Consider the following 17,696-nt stretch of genomic DNA (forward strand, 5'->3'; position numbering starts at 1 on the left):
CATGTAAGAGAAGAGAGGGCCAGTATTTTTTTAAGATTTTATTTATTTATTTATTCATGAGAGATCAGAGACACAGACACAGGCAGAGGGAGAAGCAGGCTCCCTGCAGGGAGCTGGATGTGGGACTCTATCCCAGGACCTGGATCATGACCTGAGCCAAAGGCAGATGCTCAATCGCTGAGCCACCCAGGTGCCCTCAGAGGGCCAGTATTGAAGGATGTGTGTGTGTGTGTGTGTGTGTGTGTGTGTATATATCCTATATATTGAAGGATATATATATATATAAAATATATATCCTATATATTGAAGGATATATATATATATATATATAAAATATATATCCTATATATTGAAGGATATATATATATATATATATATATATATAGTATTTCTTTTAATGAGAAGTCTGGAGCCCAGATTTTTGTGTGAGCTTTCTCTAGTATTAGATAATGGCAAGTAAATTAAAACACACACACACACACACACACGCACACACAGGCCCATTCTTTAGGCCAAACAAAACAAGTTTTGTTGAGGCCACAATCATGTTGCAGTTATACTTGTCCCTTTTAGATAGTGGTTTTCATTTAGCTCTACTAGAGGCACTGGTATACTTATTAGACTTTTAGGGGTATCTGGATGGCTCATTTGGTTTAGCGTTGTCTACCTTCCGCTCAGGTCGTTATCTCACAATCCTGGGATCCCAGGATCAGAGCCCCAAAGGCAGGCTCCCTGCTGAGCAGGGAGCCTACTTTTCCCTCTCCCTCTGCCTCTCCTCCCTGCTCATTCTCTCTCTCAAATAAAGAAATAAAATCTTTAAAAAAAATTAGATTTCTAAGCCTAGCCCTCCAGAGAGCCCAACTTGGCATAGTTTTAGAATTCTAGAGTATAATATTAAATTCTAGTGTTTCATTAGGTCAAGCCATGTTATATTCCAAAACAAAATTGATCATAGGAGGATTCCTTAGGAAATTAAGACCAACATTCAGGGTATAGAATAATAGTTTTCAGCATTATCAAACCTGATATTTCTATAAACCATTTTTGGTGTTCTCTGTTACCCTAATTGGAATTCATAGAAAATCTTCTGAAATGTTTTTATGCAAAAGAAATAAAGCTAATTTATAATGAAAAAGAATGTATTATTTATAAATGCTCAGATACAATTACAGTAACTACCAAGACCCCATTGAGAACATGGGTCAAAACTGTCCTTTGATAAGGCTGCCTGCCAGTTGGAAGGAATGAGGATGAGTGACCACATGCTAAAGTTGGATGAGCTACCTCAGGTATGACTGCCATTTTCTTAGTGTGCAGTTATATCCAGGAAAGAGGGAAGGATGTAGAAAACAGATTTTCTTTAGGTACATTATAGGTACCTGAAGTCAGAAAACAAACTGATCTTGGAGAAATGGTACAACATTGTACAATATTTTGTAGTGTATTCAGCAAAAGAGTAGCAAACTCTAAGCTGTTTTGAAAAGAGTACTGAGCATACCCTTGAAAAGGGTCACATTATTTATCCAGGGAAGAGTAAAAAATAAGAACCCATCAATTTTTTTTAGACTTCTTTACTAACTGGCAGTCTGTAAAATGTAACTGTCGATTTTGGGATTTGATTGCTTTGGGTTCTTGGTGAGAAGTGTAAATCACCTTGTGAGTACAAGATACAGTGTCAAGGAATTAATAGTATTTAAGATTGATCCATATTGTCTACCAGTTTTATATACAAACAGTTCTATATACAATATTCACCTTGTTAATGGAAATCATACTGTTGTTTTCAATTTGTGGCTATTAGGAATAAAACTGTTATAAATATTTGTGGACAAGTGTTTATGTAGTATGTTATCATTTCCTTGGGTAAATACTAAAAATTGGAATTTCTTCTTTGTGTCATAAATGTATATTTATACTGGTTGTACTGTTCTGCATTCCCTCCAGCGATGTATGAGAGTTCTAGTTGGTTCATATCTTTGCCAGTTTGGGTGTCGTTAGTCTTTAATTTTAGTCTTTCTAGGATGTGCAAAGGGGAGTCTCATGGTTTTAATTTTCATTTCCCCGATGAATAACGAGAGTCATTTCTTGTGCTTATTTGCTATTATAGCTTTTTGGTATAATTTCAGTTTTTCTTTTGCAGATTTTTAAAGTTAAGTAATTGGTTAATTATTGATAAGTAAATATTCTTTATATACGTTCTATATCCTGGTCCTTTGTTAGATACAGTTTTTTTTTTTATAATTTTTATTTATTTATGATAGTCACAGAGAGAGAGAGAGAGGCAGAGACACAGGCAGAGGGAGAAGCAGGCTCCATGCACCGGGAGCCCGACGTGGGATTCGATCCCGTGTCTCCAGGATCGCGCCCTGGGCCAAAGGCAGGCGCCAAACCGCTGCGCCACCCAGGGATCCCTAGATACAGTTTTATACATATTTAACTCCTGTAGCTTGCCCGTTCATTTTCTTTCTTTCTTTCTTTTTTTTTTTTTTTTGCCCGTTCATTTTCTTAATGGTGTCTTTTGAAGAGCTTAAGTTTTATTTTATTATTTTATTTTATTTTATTTTATTTTATTTTATTTTATTTTATGATTTTATTTTATTTTTTTAATTTAATTTAATTTAATTTAATTATTTTTTATTTATGATAGTCATAGAGAGAGAGAGAGAGGCAGAGACACTGGCAGAGGGAGAAGCAGGCTCCATGCACCGGGAGCCCGACGTGGGATTCGATCCCGGGTCTCCAGGATCGCCTCCCAGGCCAAAGGCAGGCGCCAAACTGCTGCACCACCCAGGGATCCCAGAGCTGAAGTTTTAAATTTTGATTGCCTGATTTATCCATTTTTTCTTTTATACTTAGTAATTTTTGCGTTTTTTTTTTTTAAAGATTTATTTATTCATGAGAGAGAGAGAGAGAGAGAGAGGCAGGCAGAGACACAGGCAGAGGAAGAAGCATGCTCCATGCAGGTAGCGAGATGTGGGACTTGATCCCGAACCCCCAGGATCACGCCCGGGCCAAAGGCAGGCGATGAACAGCTGAGCTACCCAGGGATCCTCCTGTGTGTGTGTGTGTGTGTGTGTGTGTTTGTTTGTGTGTGTTTAAATATTTTATTTATTTATTCATGAGAGACACAGAGAGAGGCAGAGACACAGGCAGAGGGAGAAGTGGGCTCCATGCAGGAAGCCCGATGTGGGACTTGACCCCGGGACTCCAGGATCACACCCTGGGCGGAAGGCAGGCGCTAAACCGCTGAGCCACCCAGGGGTCCCCGTAATTTTTGTGTTCTAATAGTTCTTTGCCTACCCTAAGTTTACCAAGATTTTGTCTTTTCAGTATTTTTATAGTTTTAGTCATTGTATTTAGATCTGTAATCTATTTTGAGTGATTTTGTATAAGGGTTGAGGTTCATGTTTTCAACCATATGTTAAAGTACTGTTTATTGAAGAGAGTACTTTCCCTTATATCACTTTGTGGCATTTTTGTAAAAAGACATTAGTTGAACATAAATCTTTATTTTTATACTTTTCTGTTCTGTTGATCTATTCAGTAGTAAAGTGTTTTTTTTGTATTGATGTAGCTTTTAAAGCAAATTTTGAATTGGACAGTTTTGTTCTTTTTCAAAATTGTTTTGCTCTTTGAAGTCATTTGCAATTCTTCATAAATTTTAGAATCAGCTTGTTAATCTCTACATGAAAGTCTGCTATGATTTTGATGAGAATTGCATTAAGTCCAGATACCACTTTGGGGAGAATGATTGAACAACATTGACTATTCCTACCTATAAACCTTTTATTTCCTGTTTATCTAGATCTTTAATTTCTCTCAGCACTATTTGATCATATTAGTCTTGTACAGTATTTGTGAAGTTTATATTCCAAACTATTTTACGATAATGTTGCTTAATGATATTGGTGTTTTTAAAAATATCATTTCCAACTGTTGCTAGTTGCAATACAATCAACTCTTGTATATTGATTGTATCCCATTATCTTGCTAAATTCAGTGATTAAATCTTAGTAGTTTTTTGTGTATTCCTTAAGATTTTCTATGTAGCCTATCCTATTGCTTACAGGTAGGTAGTTTCAACTTTTCTTTCAATTCCTAATTGTCATTTTTTCCCCTTACTGTGCTAGGTAGGACCTCCAGTACAATATTGAGTAGAAGTTTAATTTCACTATTAAATGAGAGATGGCATCCTTGCCTTATTCTTGATCTTAGGAAGATGATGTTAGTTGCTCACCATTTATATGTTAGATCTATGAGCTTTTTACAGATGCCCATTATCGAAATTAAGATCTTTTCTATTCCTAGTCTGCTGGGTATTTTAATCGTTTTGGATGATGAATTTTGTCAAATGCGTTTTCTGTATCTATTAAAATGATCGTGTGGGTTTTCTCCTTTTTTCTCTTAATGTGGTAAATTATGTTGACTTTCAGATGTTAAACTTATCTTGCATTCTGAGGATATGCTGTACTTGGTCACCTTTATGTGTATTTCTGGACTTGGTTTGCTAATATTTTGAGGACTTTTTTATGTTTATGAGGAATATTGGTGATGGTCTTCTCATATGTTTATCTGATTTTAGTATCAAGGTAAAACTGGCCTCAAATGTGTAAAGTGTTCCATCTAATTTTCTGAAAGAGGTTTTGTAAAATTAGTATTCTTCTTTAAACATTTGACAGAATTCAGTGAATCCATCTGTGCTTAGAGTTTTCTTTATGAGAAGGTTTTTGATTAGGGATTCAGTGTCTTGATCAGGGCGATTCAATTTTTATATTTCTTCATGAATCCATTTTGGTAAATTGTCTGAAGAAAATTTTCTGTTTCATCTAATTGGTACATTTTTAGTATATGTTTGTTCACAGTATTCCCCAAACCCTTTTAATGTTTTCGGGGCCTGAGCAATGTCCCAGACCTCTTTTGTTTCTGTTTGTAATGTGTATTCTTTTTCTTGCTTGCTATTATTGAGGGCTTACCAACTAACTTTTGGCTTTGTTAATTTTATTTATTGTTTGTCTCTGCTTTTTTTAAAGGTATAATTTTCTCGCTAAGCATATGTTGCCACCTCAAATAAATTGTTTTAATTAACATCCTATTAAAATATTTAAAAATTTTTCTTCTGATTTCTTTTGGGTTGCTTAGAAATGTATTAAAGATACATGGGGATTTTCTGGATAGCTTATTCCATTGTAGTAAAAAAAAGACAACTCTAAGACATAAATCTTTTTTTTTTTCCTTAGAGTATTTATTTATTCATTCATGAGAGACACAGAGAGGCGTACATAGGCAGAGGGAGAAGCAGGCTCCAGGCAGGGAGCCCAACATGGGACCTGATCCCAGGATCCTGGGATCACTCCCTGAGCCAAGACGTAGATCTTTCAAAGTTATTGAGACATTTTATGTCCTAACATATTGTCTATCTTGGTGACCATTTACGTGTATTTAAAAAGAAATTAAATTCTATCTACAGTTGTTCTGTGTAGTATTCTGTAAATGTTAGGTGAAGTTGGTTGATAGTGTTGTAAAAATGTTTATTTTATTGGTTTGGTTTTCTTTTTCTTTCTTTTTCTTTTTTTTTTTTCCGGTCTACTCGTTCTATCAGTTACAGAGAGAAGAATGTTAAAATCTTCTATCATGATTGTTGACTTACCTTTTATTCCTTTACTCCTGGTTAGTTTTTGCTACAGATATTTTGAAGCTTTATCTTATTGATTAATTGCCTGCCCTTTTTAACTCTCTGAAATGTTGTTTATCTCTTGTACTACTGTTTCATGAAGTCTACATTGTTTTTACATTAATACAGCTACACCAGTCTTCTTACCTCTACTTGAATGGTATATTTTTTCCATTCTTTTACTTTTAACCGTTCTATTTAAAGTAGGTCTCTTGTAGATAGTGAATAGTGGTGTCTTGCTTTTTTACCCAACCTGTAAATTTTTGTTTTAAATGGTTTAATTCATTTACATGTTAAGTAATTATTAGTATGGTCGAGTTTAAGACTACTTCTTAAAAATTTGTTTTCTCTTTCTTCCTGCTGGGCCTCTAGTATGTTTGCTTTTCTCCATCCCTTGGCAGCTGTTCTCTGGTAAGCGTCCCAAAGTCTTGCTGTGCACCTGCATGTTAGCCTTCAGCGAAGGCCTTGGAGAAGCCCTAGAGAGACTACTGGCACCCTCACTCTTTGCAGCTCTCTTCTCTCTAGTGCTTAATTTGCTTCAAGCCCCAAATTCTCTGGCTTTTTAAGCTGTGTTCTACTTAAGTTCTCGTTCCCTGAATTGTGGCTGAGAGATAGTCCCCAGGTAGAGAATCAAGACCTATTACGGTTTACCTCCTGAATTTCCCTTTTTTCTTCAGGGAATCACAGTCCTCACTGCCTGTTGTTCAATGCCCAAAGATAGTTGCCTCATATATCTATCCCCGTTACATGTAGTTGTACATGGCAGGCAAACTTGTCTTGGTACTGGTTACTCTGTCCTGGTAGGAAGTTGATGTCAAATACTATTATTACATTGCATTGCACCTTTTTAATATGCTCACATGTGGGTAATTTGGTTCTTCGTTCTCTAGATTTTTTTTTTAAGATTTTATTTATTCATTCACAAGAGACACAGAGACACAGGCAGAGGGAGAAAAAGGCTCCTGGTGGGGAGCCCAATGTGGGACTCGATCCTAGGACTCCAGGATCACGCCCTGGGCCAAAGGCGGATGCTCAACTGCTGAGCCACCCAGGTGTCCCAGATCTCTAGATTTTTGTCTGATTTTTCTTAGAGAACTCACCAAGTTAAACTATCAAGCTACTTGCATGAGCCCTACATTTCTTCCTAAAACCTTGACCCCCCCCCCCTTTTTCAAATTTACTCCTGCATTTTCAAGTACGTAGTAGACCAGTAGTCTCCAAAATGGGATATATGTGTCCCACATTACGAGGTAACATAATTTATTGAGTTGAGGGGAAAACATTAGAATTTAAGTTAAAGTACTTTGATAAGTAGATTGTCATTAATAAGCATGTCAAATGGCTGCATTTCACATATGGTATACAAAGCATTCTAAGAGTGGGGGAATTGAGGCTGCTGTAAGTCTAAAAGTTACTTTGTCTGATTTAGGAATATGTGTTCACTTGTCACCTGTAGTACCAAGGATTACATGCCTTAGGAAGTGGAATGCATATTAATCCCCATTTGCCCTCTTAAATTAAGTAGTCCCTTGTGCTGCACAACCTGTCAAACTGTACACAGCTGCGAGGGAAGGAATAGGATTTCTATACTGCAGACCCTATTGTGACACTCCCCCCTCCAATCCACCCCTAGCTTGCTGGTGCATACACATACATACGTATTGTAATACAATTTACATGTTCTTGGATAAGTTGGCTTATGGGTTGTAGACTCTGATTTTAACTAAAATGACTGAAAAATTGAAGATCATGGTAGGCCATTATCAGGACCCGGACATAAAGCCCTGGGATCTCAGTTCCTAGGGAATTCCCATATGGAAGCCACTCATGAAAGTGCCTCAGTTTCAGCAGCCTGGAGAGTCCCTTAGTTATAGGTTGTAGGGTATGTGTAATAATTATAAAAAGTGATCCTTAACTCCAATTAATAGCATAGAGAGTTGTATTTAAGTCTGTCATCAAGGTTGGATGCTAATAGCTCAGCTCCTCCCAAGTTTCGGAAAATATGGAAAGCTGCTCAGGGCTCTTCATATCTGATGACTTCTTTAGTGTTATGTAGAGGGATTGATACTTGTCATTTCCTGGCACCTGAATATGCAGTCAGTGGTAGATTAGCCAGCAAGATCTCTATTCTATGGAAAGCTGTAATTGTTGCTGTTCCATTGTTTATTGTATCAGGTATATGGAGTGATGGATTTTCCAACCAGCCCTAAATTATTTGAATCTTTGAAGTCTCATTTTTTTTAAGCTATGATAAAGATAATACTAATTTGTAAGCTAACAGCATTAGAGTGGTAGAACTGATACTTCATAGGCTCTTTATCAGTCTTTTATTTTTTTATTTATTTTTTCTTTATCAGTCTTATTGTGAGGTTAACATAAGTGATTTTCTAACCAAATCTAATACGTGCCTAAAAGTTTCAAAATTACCAAAAACCCTCTTTGAAATTGACATCCTCTGAATTAATGATGAACTATGCCTTAAATGTATATTACATCTTGGACCATTAGAGGATAGTGGTATGAAGCTATCATGACTAGCAAAACATTTAAAAATATTTTACCCTGATTTTGTTCTTTCAGAATGTCTTGTATATGTGATTTGTTATATACAGGGTACTCTAGTACTATAGTATATGCACATAATATATACATAGGTGCATATTTAAACACTTGTGTTTAAAACAACACGTGAACATAAGTGTCAGCTGAATTGCCTCAGTGTTTTTCCGTGTTTACCTTGTCTTTCAAAAATGGTTTTCAAATCCTCTTCTAAGTTGTAAAAATACAGGATTCTTCAAAGAACTTTGGTCTAATTTCTTCTAAAACACATTGTCCATAGGTACTCTGGTCACAATACAATACATTTATTTATTTATTTTTATTTATTTATTTATTTATTTACATTTTTATTTATTTATGATAGTCTCACACACACACACACACACACACACACACACAGAGAGAGAGAGAAAGAGAGAGAGAGAGAAGCAGAGACATAAGCAGAGGGAGAAGCAGGCTTCATGCACCGGGAGCCCGACATGGGATTCGATCCCGGGTCTCCAGGATCGCGCCCTGGGCCAAAGGCAGGTGCTAAACCGCTGCGCCACCCAGGGATCCCTTATTTTTATTTTTAAAAGATTTTATTTATTTACTCATGAAAGAGAGAGGCAGAGACACAGGCAGAGGGAGAAGCAGGCTCTACGCAAGGAGCCTGACTTGGGACTCAATCCGGGGACTCCAGGATCACGCCCTGGGCAGAAGGTGGCGCTAAACCATTGAGCCACCTTGGCTGCCCTACAATAAATTTAAAAGTGGGACTCCTGGGTGGTTCAGAGTTTTAGCGCCACCTTTGGCCCAGGGAGCTGTACTGGAGACCCGGGATCCAGTCCCATGTCAGGCCTTCCTGCATGGAGCTTGCTTCTCCATCTGCCTTTGTCTCTGCCTCTCTCTCTCTCTCTCTTTCTCTCTCTCTCTCTCTGTCGGTCTCTGACGAATAAATAAAATCTTAAAAAAAAACCCAATAAATTTAAAAGAAAAATGTCATATATAGTAATTGGGATTTATAACTGCTGGAAGATCTTTTTTTTATCTTCCTTATGAATGAATAGTCTTTCTGGGATCTCTTGACTGTCTGTATTCAACATTAAGGATAACCAGGAGAAGAGCCTATAGCACATGACGTTAGTATCTGCCTTTTGTACTGGTGCATGTGGATTTATGTTTCTTCTGTTCCTTATCTTCTAGACTTGACTTGTGTGTCACATGCCTTAACTTGCTTTTACTACCCTCAGCTCATTTCCCCACCCATCTTTTGGTATTAAGGCTTCCATTCCATTTCTCTGACCCTTCCTTTTTGGTGTCCTGTTGTCCTCCCTGTGTTTCTTTCTCTTCTACTCTAGAGATTAGAGTGAGGAGATCACCTAGGACAAGGCCTTAGGTATTTGGACATGTTATGGGTGTGTAGGATGGAAACCTAGAAAGGACACTGAGAAGAGGTAGGAGAAAGCCAGGAAAATGTAGTGTCACGGAAGCCAAGCAAAGAAAGTCTTAACAAAGTGGTGGTTCACAGTGTCGCATTCACGCAAGGTCAAATAAGAGCGGCCAAAAACATTTTAGTGTTAGAAACATGACAGTCGTGCAAAGCATATTTTGATGGAGAAGTAGTAGGGGAAACTCTGTTGGGGTTATACAATGGGTAGAAGTAAAGAGATGTGGATAGTTAAGACAACTCTAGAGAATTAAAGGAATTATGCAGTAGTTGGAGAGAGAAATGGAGTTATTGTTTATTGCTTTTTTGTAAACGGGAAAGGCTTAAGCATGTTTGTTATATGAAAGAAGAGTTCAATCAAATGAGCTATCAAATATACCAAAGAAGGGATTTGTGAGGTGTTCTGAGAAAGCAGGATTGATTGATCGAAGGCATAGATGGAAAGATTGGTGACTTTGAATAGAGGGAGAGACATTTTGTTACCAACAGGAGAGAAGGTAAGAGTAGGTACACACACAGACACACACACACACACACAGGGTTTGTCTACATGTGTGCAAAGTGGATTGCATTTCCCAGTAAAATGTATTATAACTGCAGATCTTGTTGAGGCCCACTTGCTCCTGGAGATCATACATTTATAGTGATACCTGTCTGCCTTACAGTGCCACTCAGCACTCTCTGAAAAAAAGCAAAGTATTTTAGGGAGTGCTATTCAAAATGTGGTCCAGAAACTTCTAATAGGGTCTGAAATGAGATCGTTTGCCACAGGAAAGTATGAGGGAGCAGGGACAGCCTGGTTCCTGAGATTCTTAGAAATATTCAGGAAGCGAACAGAGCCCCACACTGAAAAGAAACTGCTGCAAATAAAAGTTGATGAGAGTAGGAACTTAAGGGTAAAGAGGAGAATAGACACAGATACATGTGGGAGGGGGCACTGGAGGAGGCAGATCTCAGAAAGTATTAGGGAAGTGGTCACACTTAAGTACCTTAGGTTTGAATACTTTGTGGTAACAATATAAGAGGAAACCTTTGAACTCTGAATCTAGGAACGCCTTCTCAGTCTGTTTACAAATCTTACATAGGAAACTTAAAAGTATAGGAAAAGCCATCCAACTATAATAAGGTTTATAGAAGGTATTGTAATTTTATGTCATTGGAAGATAGTATAAGAAAAAGGACAGTAGTCCTCTGAATAACAGATCTAAAGAGGTGAAGATAGAAGTATACTTTGTCTTAAAGCACAGATATAATTTCTACAAAATAAGCTGGAAAAATAAAACAGTATGTTATGAAAAAACAAAATAAACTGAATTAGAAAAGTTTGTAAATGAACTCCTATGTTATAGGAGATCATGAAAAACTGACAAGACTTGAGGAACGAATGAGAAATATTTCAGAAATGAAGATAAACCAGAAAGTTCTTGAATGAGCAGACACTCTAGAAAGTACCACAAAAGAAAGAAATGATGGAAAAAGACAAGTGAAAACAAATCAAGTAAAGAGCTGAAAGAAATTCATAAAGTGAGAAGAAGATCTTATATGCATGTGCACATAAGTATATGGACATTAATAAAAGTGCCCGGACTGACAAAAGAAACAGGAAAAAAACAAAAGCAAGAAAATGCCGTTAAAAGATGAACATCTATATTATAAGGGTTCATCATGTGCTTAGGAAAATTGAAACAACAGCCACCACTGAAATGTGTTCTAGGGCTTTTAGAGGAAAAAAAAAAAAAAAACTTTGGGCACCTACACAAAAAGACTACATCACTTAGGTGGAAAGAATGCCAGATTATCATTAGACTCTCCAGCATTAGTACTTAAATCTGGAAGACTGGAGTAAAGATTTTTAAGATTTTTCATAGAAAAAAAATGTGAATTGAGGCACACATCCAGCCAACTGATGTTTAAGCATAAAGACCACATATAAGAACTTTAAAAGTATTGTTCCTATGAGCCCTTCCTACGGATACTAGATTTTGTTACATTTTATTTCTCACTTTGGTATGCTTGGTGATATATATTTATATATATATTTTTTTTACTTATTTGGGAGGAGTGTAGACATGACCCTTAGCCCCAAACATAGATTCTCTTTTTTAAAAGGTTATTTGTTTATTTTTTAGCTTTACTGAGATAAGATTAACATACAGAAAGCTGCACATATTTAAATGTACTGTTTGATGAGTTTTGGCATATGTAAGGATAATCCCCTATAACTGCAGTATAATTAAATTAAGGGAATTTGACATTAGTACAGTGCTATTATCTAACTACATGATCTATATTCAAATTTTGTCAGTTGTCACAATAATGTCCTTCACAGCAGCTTTTTCACCCCCTTTGATGGTGGGGGAAATCCAGGACACAGATTGCCAGCACGTACTATGGAATAGATTTGTGGACAAGTTCCAGAGGGTGAATTTCCAGCAAATCCCACTGGTACAGCACCAAAGTGTGAGTGATGGCTGTTATCTTTTCTAACAAGGTCTGACTATTGAGCTCTGAAGGGAAAATTCTTCCTTGGGTACTCTGTCCTAGCCTTAGCAGGAGTGGCTATTTTGTATCATATTTATGACATCTGCTGCTGTTATATTCTTGAGCACTGTCTCAGCTTCTTACTGGCCCCTCCTACTTATCCCAGTTCCTTGAGGTAGTTAATAATTATTTCTGTCAAATGTTGTTTTTTCAAACTTAATGTTTGATTTCTCTCCTTATTCATCATTTTTGGCAAAAGTAATGCGTCCCCTTCAGTGCTTTACATTAGGAAACCATGATGTCCTCTTGTCCCATTGCTGTTGTTTGGCTTTCATCACTAGTTTGAACTGCCAGATTTCTCCACTTTTCCCCCTTTGTAATGAATAACTTCCTGTGAGATACTTTGGGTCTCTGTCAGTGTTCTGTTCCCAAAAACTGTAGATAGCATCCACTGCTGATTCTTCCCTTCATCATTTATTATTGTGATGTTGCAAAATGGTGATTTTTCTGTCCCTCTCAGCTTATTAGCTGATACTGTACTGTATGAATGAGACTTTCCTTTTCCATTTATTACTGTGGGCTTGTGAAATTTTGTTATATTATGAACCATTCCTTTCATTATTTTGATAACCACATTGTTCCAATTTGGGCAGTAGGAACCCCTTCAAGTTGAAATCTTGTCCTTTGACATACACCTATTGATTGTTGAATACTTCTAACTTTCTGGCAAACCAGATACTTTCTAGGCTGATCTTCTACTTTTACTGATACAGCCTTGGTTTTTCTCTAAGGAGCCCCAATTCCCTTTTTAGTGAAGTCCAACTTATCTTGTATGAATTTTTCTTTTGTTTGGTATTAAGAAATCTTTACCTAACATGTTTTCCTCTTGAAGTTTCCAAGCTTTAAGTTTTACATTTAGATCTATGATCCATTTTGAGTTAATTTTCATGTGTGATATGAGGTATGGATCCAAGTTCATTTTACTTGTGGATATTTAATTTTTCCACCACTGCTGTCGAAAAAGCCATCCTTTCTCCTACTGCACTGCCTTTGTCAAGTATCAGTTGTCCACGTATGTCTGGGTTTATTTTAGGGCTTTCTGTTCCATCGATCAGTTTGTTATTACACCAATACCATGCTGTTGAGTCTTGATATTAATGCCAAGAGATCTTTTAGCAGGAAAACAATAGGCAGGATGTTCTGCAGGGAATTTTTTTTTCATTTTTAAATTTTAATTCCAGTATAGTTAACATACTGTGTTATATTAGTTTCAGGTGTACAATATAGTGATTCAGCGTTTCTATACATTATTCAGTGCTCATCATGATAAGTATACTCTTTAATATCTATCAGCTATTTCACCCACCCCCTACTCATCTCTTTCTGGTAGCCATCAGTTTGTTCTCTATAGTTGAGTCTGATTTTGGTTTGCCTCTTTCTTTTTTCTTCATTTGTTTTCTTAAATTTCACAAGTGAAATCATATGATAATTTGTCTTCCTCTGACTTCTTTCACTTAGCATTATAACCTCCAGATCCCATTATTGCAAATGGCAAGCTTCATTCTTTTAATGGCTGAGTAATTTTCGTGTGTGTGTACAGGTGTACACACCACCTCCTCTTTATCCATTTGTTGATTGATGGACACTTGGGCTGCTTCTATAATTTGGCTATTGTAAATAATGCTTCAGTAAATGTAGAGTTCCATGTATCCTTTCAAATTAATGTTTTTGAGTTATTTGGGTAAATATCCAGTAGTAGAATTACTGGATCATAGGGTAATTCTGTTTCAAAAATTTTAAACAAACTCCATACTGTGTTCCACAGTTAGCTATTCCCACCAACAGAGCACAAATGTCCCTTTTTCCTCTACATCCTCGTCAACACTTGTGGTTTTGATTTTAGCCATTCTGACAGGTGTGAAATAATATCTTAATGTGATATTGGTGTCTGTTTACCTGATGATGAGCGACATGGAACATCTTTTCATGTGTCTATTGGCTACCTGGATGTCTTCTTTGGAGAAATGTCCGTTCATCTCTTCTGCCCATTTTTTAATTGGATTTCTTTCTTTCTTTTCTTTTCTTTTCTTTTCTTTTCTTTTCTTTTCTTTCTTTTCTTTTCTTTTCTTTTCTTTTCTTTTCTTTTTTTTCTTTCTTTCTTTCTTTCTTTCTTTCTTTCTTTCTTTCTTTCTTTCTTTCTTTCTTTCTTTCTTTCTTTCTTTCTTTCTTTCTTTCTTTCTTCTATTGAGTTCTTATATTTTGGATACTAACCCTGTATCACGTATGTTGTTTACAAATATCTTCTCCCATTCCCTACATTGCCTTTCAGTTTTGTTGATTGTTTGCTCTGATGTACACAAGCTTTTTATTATGATGTAATCTCAGTAATTTATTTTTGCTTTTGTTTTCTTTGCCTCAGGAGACCTACCTTAGAAAAATATTGTTAGGGTTGATGTCAGAGAAATTACTGCCTGTACTCTCTTGTCGGATTTTTTTATGGTTTCCGGTCTCACATTAGGTCTTTAATCCATTTTGAGTTTATTTTTGTGTATGGTCTAAAAAGCGGGCCTGTTTTTATTCTTTTGCACATAGCTGTCCAATTTTCCCAACACCATTTTTTGAAGAAACTGTCTTTATTCCATTGGATATTTTTTCCTCATTTGAAGATTAGTTAACCACAGAGATGAGGGTCCATTTCTGAGTTCTCTATTTTGTTCCATTGATTTATGTGTCTATTTTTGTGCCCGTACCCATACTGTCTTGATGATTGCAACTTTGTATTGTGGTGCCTCTGGTTTTGGTTAACCTTTTCAACATTTCTTTTTTTTATGTTTTTATTTTTTCAGTCTCAAATCTATTATATTTAATTTAATTTAATTTTTTTAAATAATAAATTTATTTTTTATTGGTGTTCTGTTTGCCAATATACAGAATAACACCCAGTGCTTATCCCGTCAAGTGCTGCCCTCAGTGCCTGCCACCCAGTCACTCAGTGCCCCCCACCCCCCGCCCTTCCCCCCTTCCACCACCCTAGTTCGTTTCCCAGAGTTAGGAGTCTTTCATGTTCTGTCTCCCGTTCTGATATTTCCCACTCATTTCTTCTCCTTTAAATATATAATTAAATATATAAATAATATATAATTTATAATAATTAAAAATAATTAAATATATAAATAATATAAACAATAATAAAAAATTATATACAAATAATATTCTAAAAGTATAAAGAGCTTATACAACTCAATACTAAAACCCCCCCAAAAATAATCCAATTAAAAAATGGGCATGGGACCTGAATAGACACTCTTCAAAGAAAGATATACAGATGGGGCAGCTCCAGTAGCTCAGCAGCTTAGTGCCCAGGGTATGATCCTGGAGACTCCGGATCGAGTCCCACTTCGGGCTCCCCGCATGGAGCTTGCTTCTCCCTCTGCCTGTGTCACTGCCTCTCTCTCTGTGTGTCTCTCATGAATAAATTAAAAAAAAAAAAGATATGCAGATGGCCAACAGACCTAGGGGGCCCCTCCTGGCTCCCCGGAGGGCGGGCCTCTGTGCGGGGGGCGCGGCCAGGAGCCTGCCCAGCACCTGACCCGGAGCATGACCTGAAGGGGGCCAGGGCGTGGCCACGGGAGGAGCTGGGCCTCGATGGGGCCACCCGCCCCGCCCCGCCCCGCCCCGCCCCGACCATCCCCGTGGCAGGAGGTTGCACGGCCTTGCCGCTGCTCCAGGCCCGCGGTTCCCGGCGCTGCGGGCTCCCGGCAGTGGCTCTGCAGGCCTCGGCCCCGGCGCGCAGGTCGGCGTGGGCCCCGGGAGGCGTGAGGGGCCCCGGGGTGGCTGTGCCAGAGGCATCTGGCCCTTGCGTGTGGCGCGACGGGTGTCTGGGAGGGACTGCGCGGGGGACAGCGGGGCTCGGGGGCCGCACGGAGGCGCCCCCGTGGCGAGGGCTGCCAGGGTGCCGGGCAGAGGGCTGCGCGGGGGAGGCGGGGCGGGACCTGTTGGCCGAGGGGGGTGGCGGTGGGGCCTCCTCCTGGAGGCTCAGGGAGGGTGCGGGGCCCCTCCCCCGGGGCTCAGGGAGGGTGCCGCGGAACCCATGCGCGCGCGCTCAGAGGGCTTAGGGTGCAGGCACCGTCCAGCCTCAGGGCACGGCCTTGGGGCGGCGGCTTGAGGGCCTGGGCTGCTGGGCCCCGGGAGCCCCCCCAAGGCCCTGGCTCTTCCTCCCCGCTCTCAGGTGCCTCCTGAGCGCCCCAGCCTGGCCGGGAGCCCGCCCCCCGCCTTGGTCCCTATCAGGTGAGTACGGCTCCCTCTGACACTGTTGAATTTTGAAGCGTTCCCCTTTCTGCGCATCCTGTCCAACGTTTGGTGTTTCCTGTCTGGCCAGTGCTGCCCATTCTCACCGCTGTGAGGTGGGATCTCCTTGTGGCTTTGATCTGTATTTCTCTGATGCAAATGCAGTGATGTGGGCACTTTCTCATGGGCTTGTCGGCCATGTCTGTGTCTTGCTCTGTGCCGTTTCCATTGGTGTCTTTTGCCCATTTCCGGATTGGATGGTTGGTTTCTCTGCTGTGGAGTTGAATAGGTTCTTTCGAGATCTCGGATGCTGGCCCTTTATCCGAAGGGTCGTTTGCACCTATCTTCTCCCAGTCTGGAGGTTGTCTTTCAGTTTTGTTGAGTTTTTCTTTGGCTGTGCAGAAACAGCTCCTCTTCATGACGTCCCGACGTTCCATTTCGCTCTTGTTTCCTGGCCTTCGTGGCTGATGTAATTTGCAAGAAGTTGCTGTGGCCCAGTTCAAGAAGGGTGTTGTTGCCTGTGTTCTCCCGGAGGGTTTTGATGGAATCTTGTCTCACATTTAGATCCTTCCTCCATTTTGAGTTTATCCTTGTGTTTGGCATGAGAGGAATGGTCCAGTGTCATTCCTCTGCACGTGGCTGTCCAGTGTTCCCAGCAGCCTTTATCGAAGAGACTGTCTTTTATTCCCCCGTGGATGGTCTTTCCTGCCTGGCCGAATATTAGTTGCCCGTAGAGTTGAGGGTCCACATCTGGATGCTCTCCTCTGTTCCATTGATCCATGTGTCCGTTTTTGTGCCAGTACCACACCGTCTTGATGGTGACAGCTTTGTGGCACACCCTGAAATCGGGCATTGTGCTGCCCCCCCCCCCCCCCCCCCCCGCAGTGGGTTTCTTGGCTACTATTCCCGTGGCTGTTCGGGGTCTTTTCTGATTCCACACAAGTCTTCAGATGATTTGTTGCAGCTCTCTGAAGAGAGTCCGTGGTATTTCTGACAGATTTTGCACTAGTTGTGTAAATTGCCCTGGGTCACGTTGACATTTTCCCCAATATTAATTCTTCCAACCCAGGAGCATGGAACCTTTTTCCATCTCTTTGTGTCTTCCTCAGTTTCTTTCAGACGTGTTCTGCAGTGTTTCGGGTAGAGATCCTTTACCCCTTTGGTTAGGTTTCTTTCTAGGTAGCTCATGCTTTTTTTTGGGTGCTGTGGTTGTATAAATGGGATTGGCCCCTTCCTCGATGTCCCTTTCCTCGGTCTCATTGTTCACGT

The 17,696-nt window shown here is 39.2% G+C and overlaps 1 protein-coding gene across 1 annotated transcript in view; it reads left to right on the plus strand.

Annotated features, from left to right (window-relative positions):
• The window catches only part of LOC140599525 (uncharacterized), a 476,056-nt gene that overhangs the window by 4,140 nt on the left and 454,220 nt on the right, over positions 1 to 17,696 (plus strand). The gene's annotated exons all lie outside the window — the stretch shown is intronic.

Source organism: Vulpes vulpes, chromosome 7 (genome assembly GCF_048418805.1).
Source record: "Vulpes vulpes isolate BD-2025 chromosome 7, VulVul3, whole genome shotgun sequence".
Classification (NCBI taxonomy): domain Eukaryota; kingdom Metazoa; phylum Chordata; class Mammalia; order Carnivora; family Canidae; genus Vulpes; species Vulpes vulpes.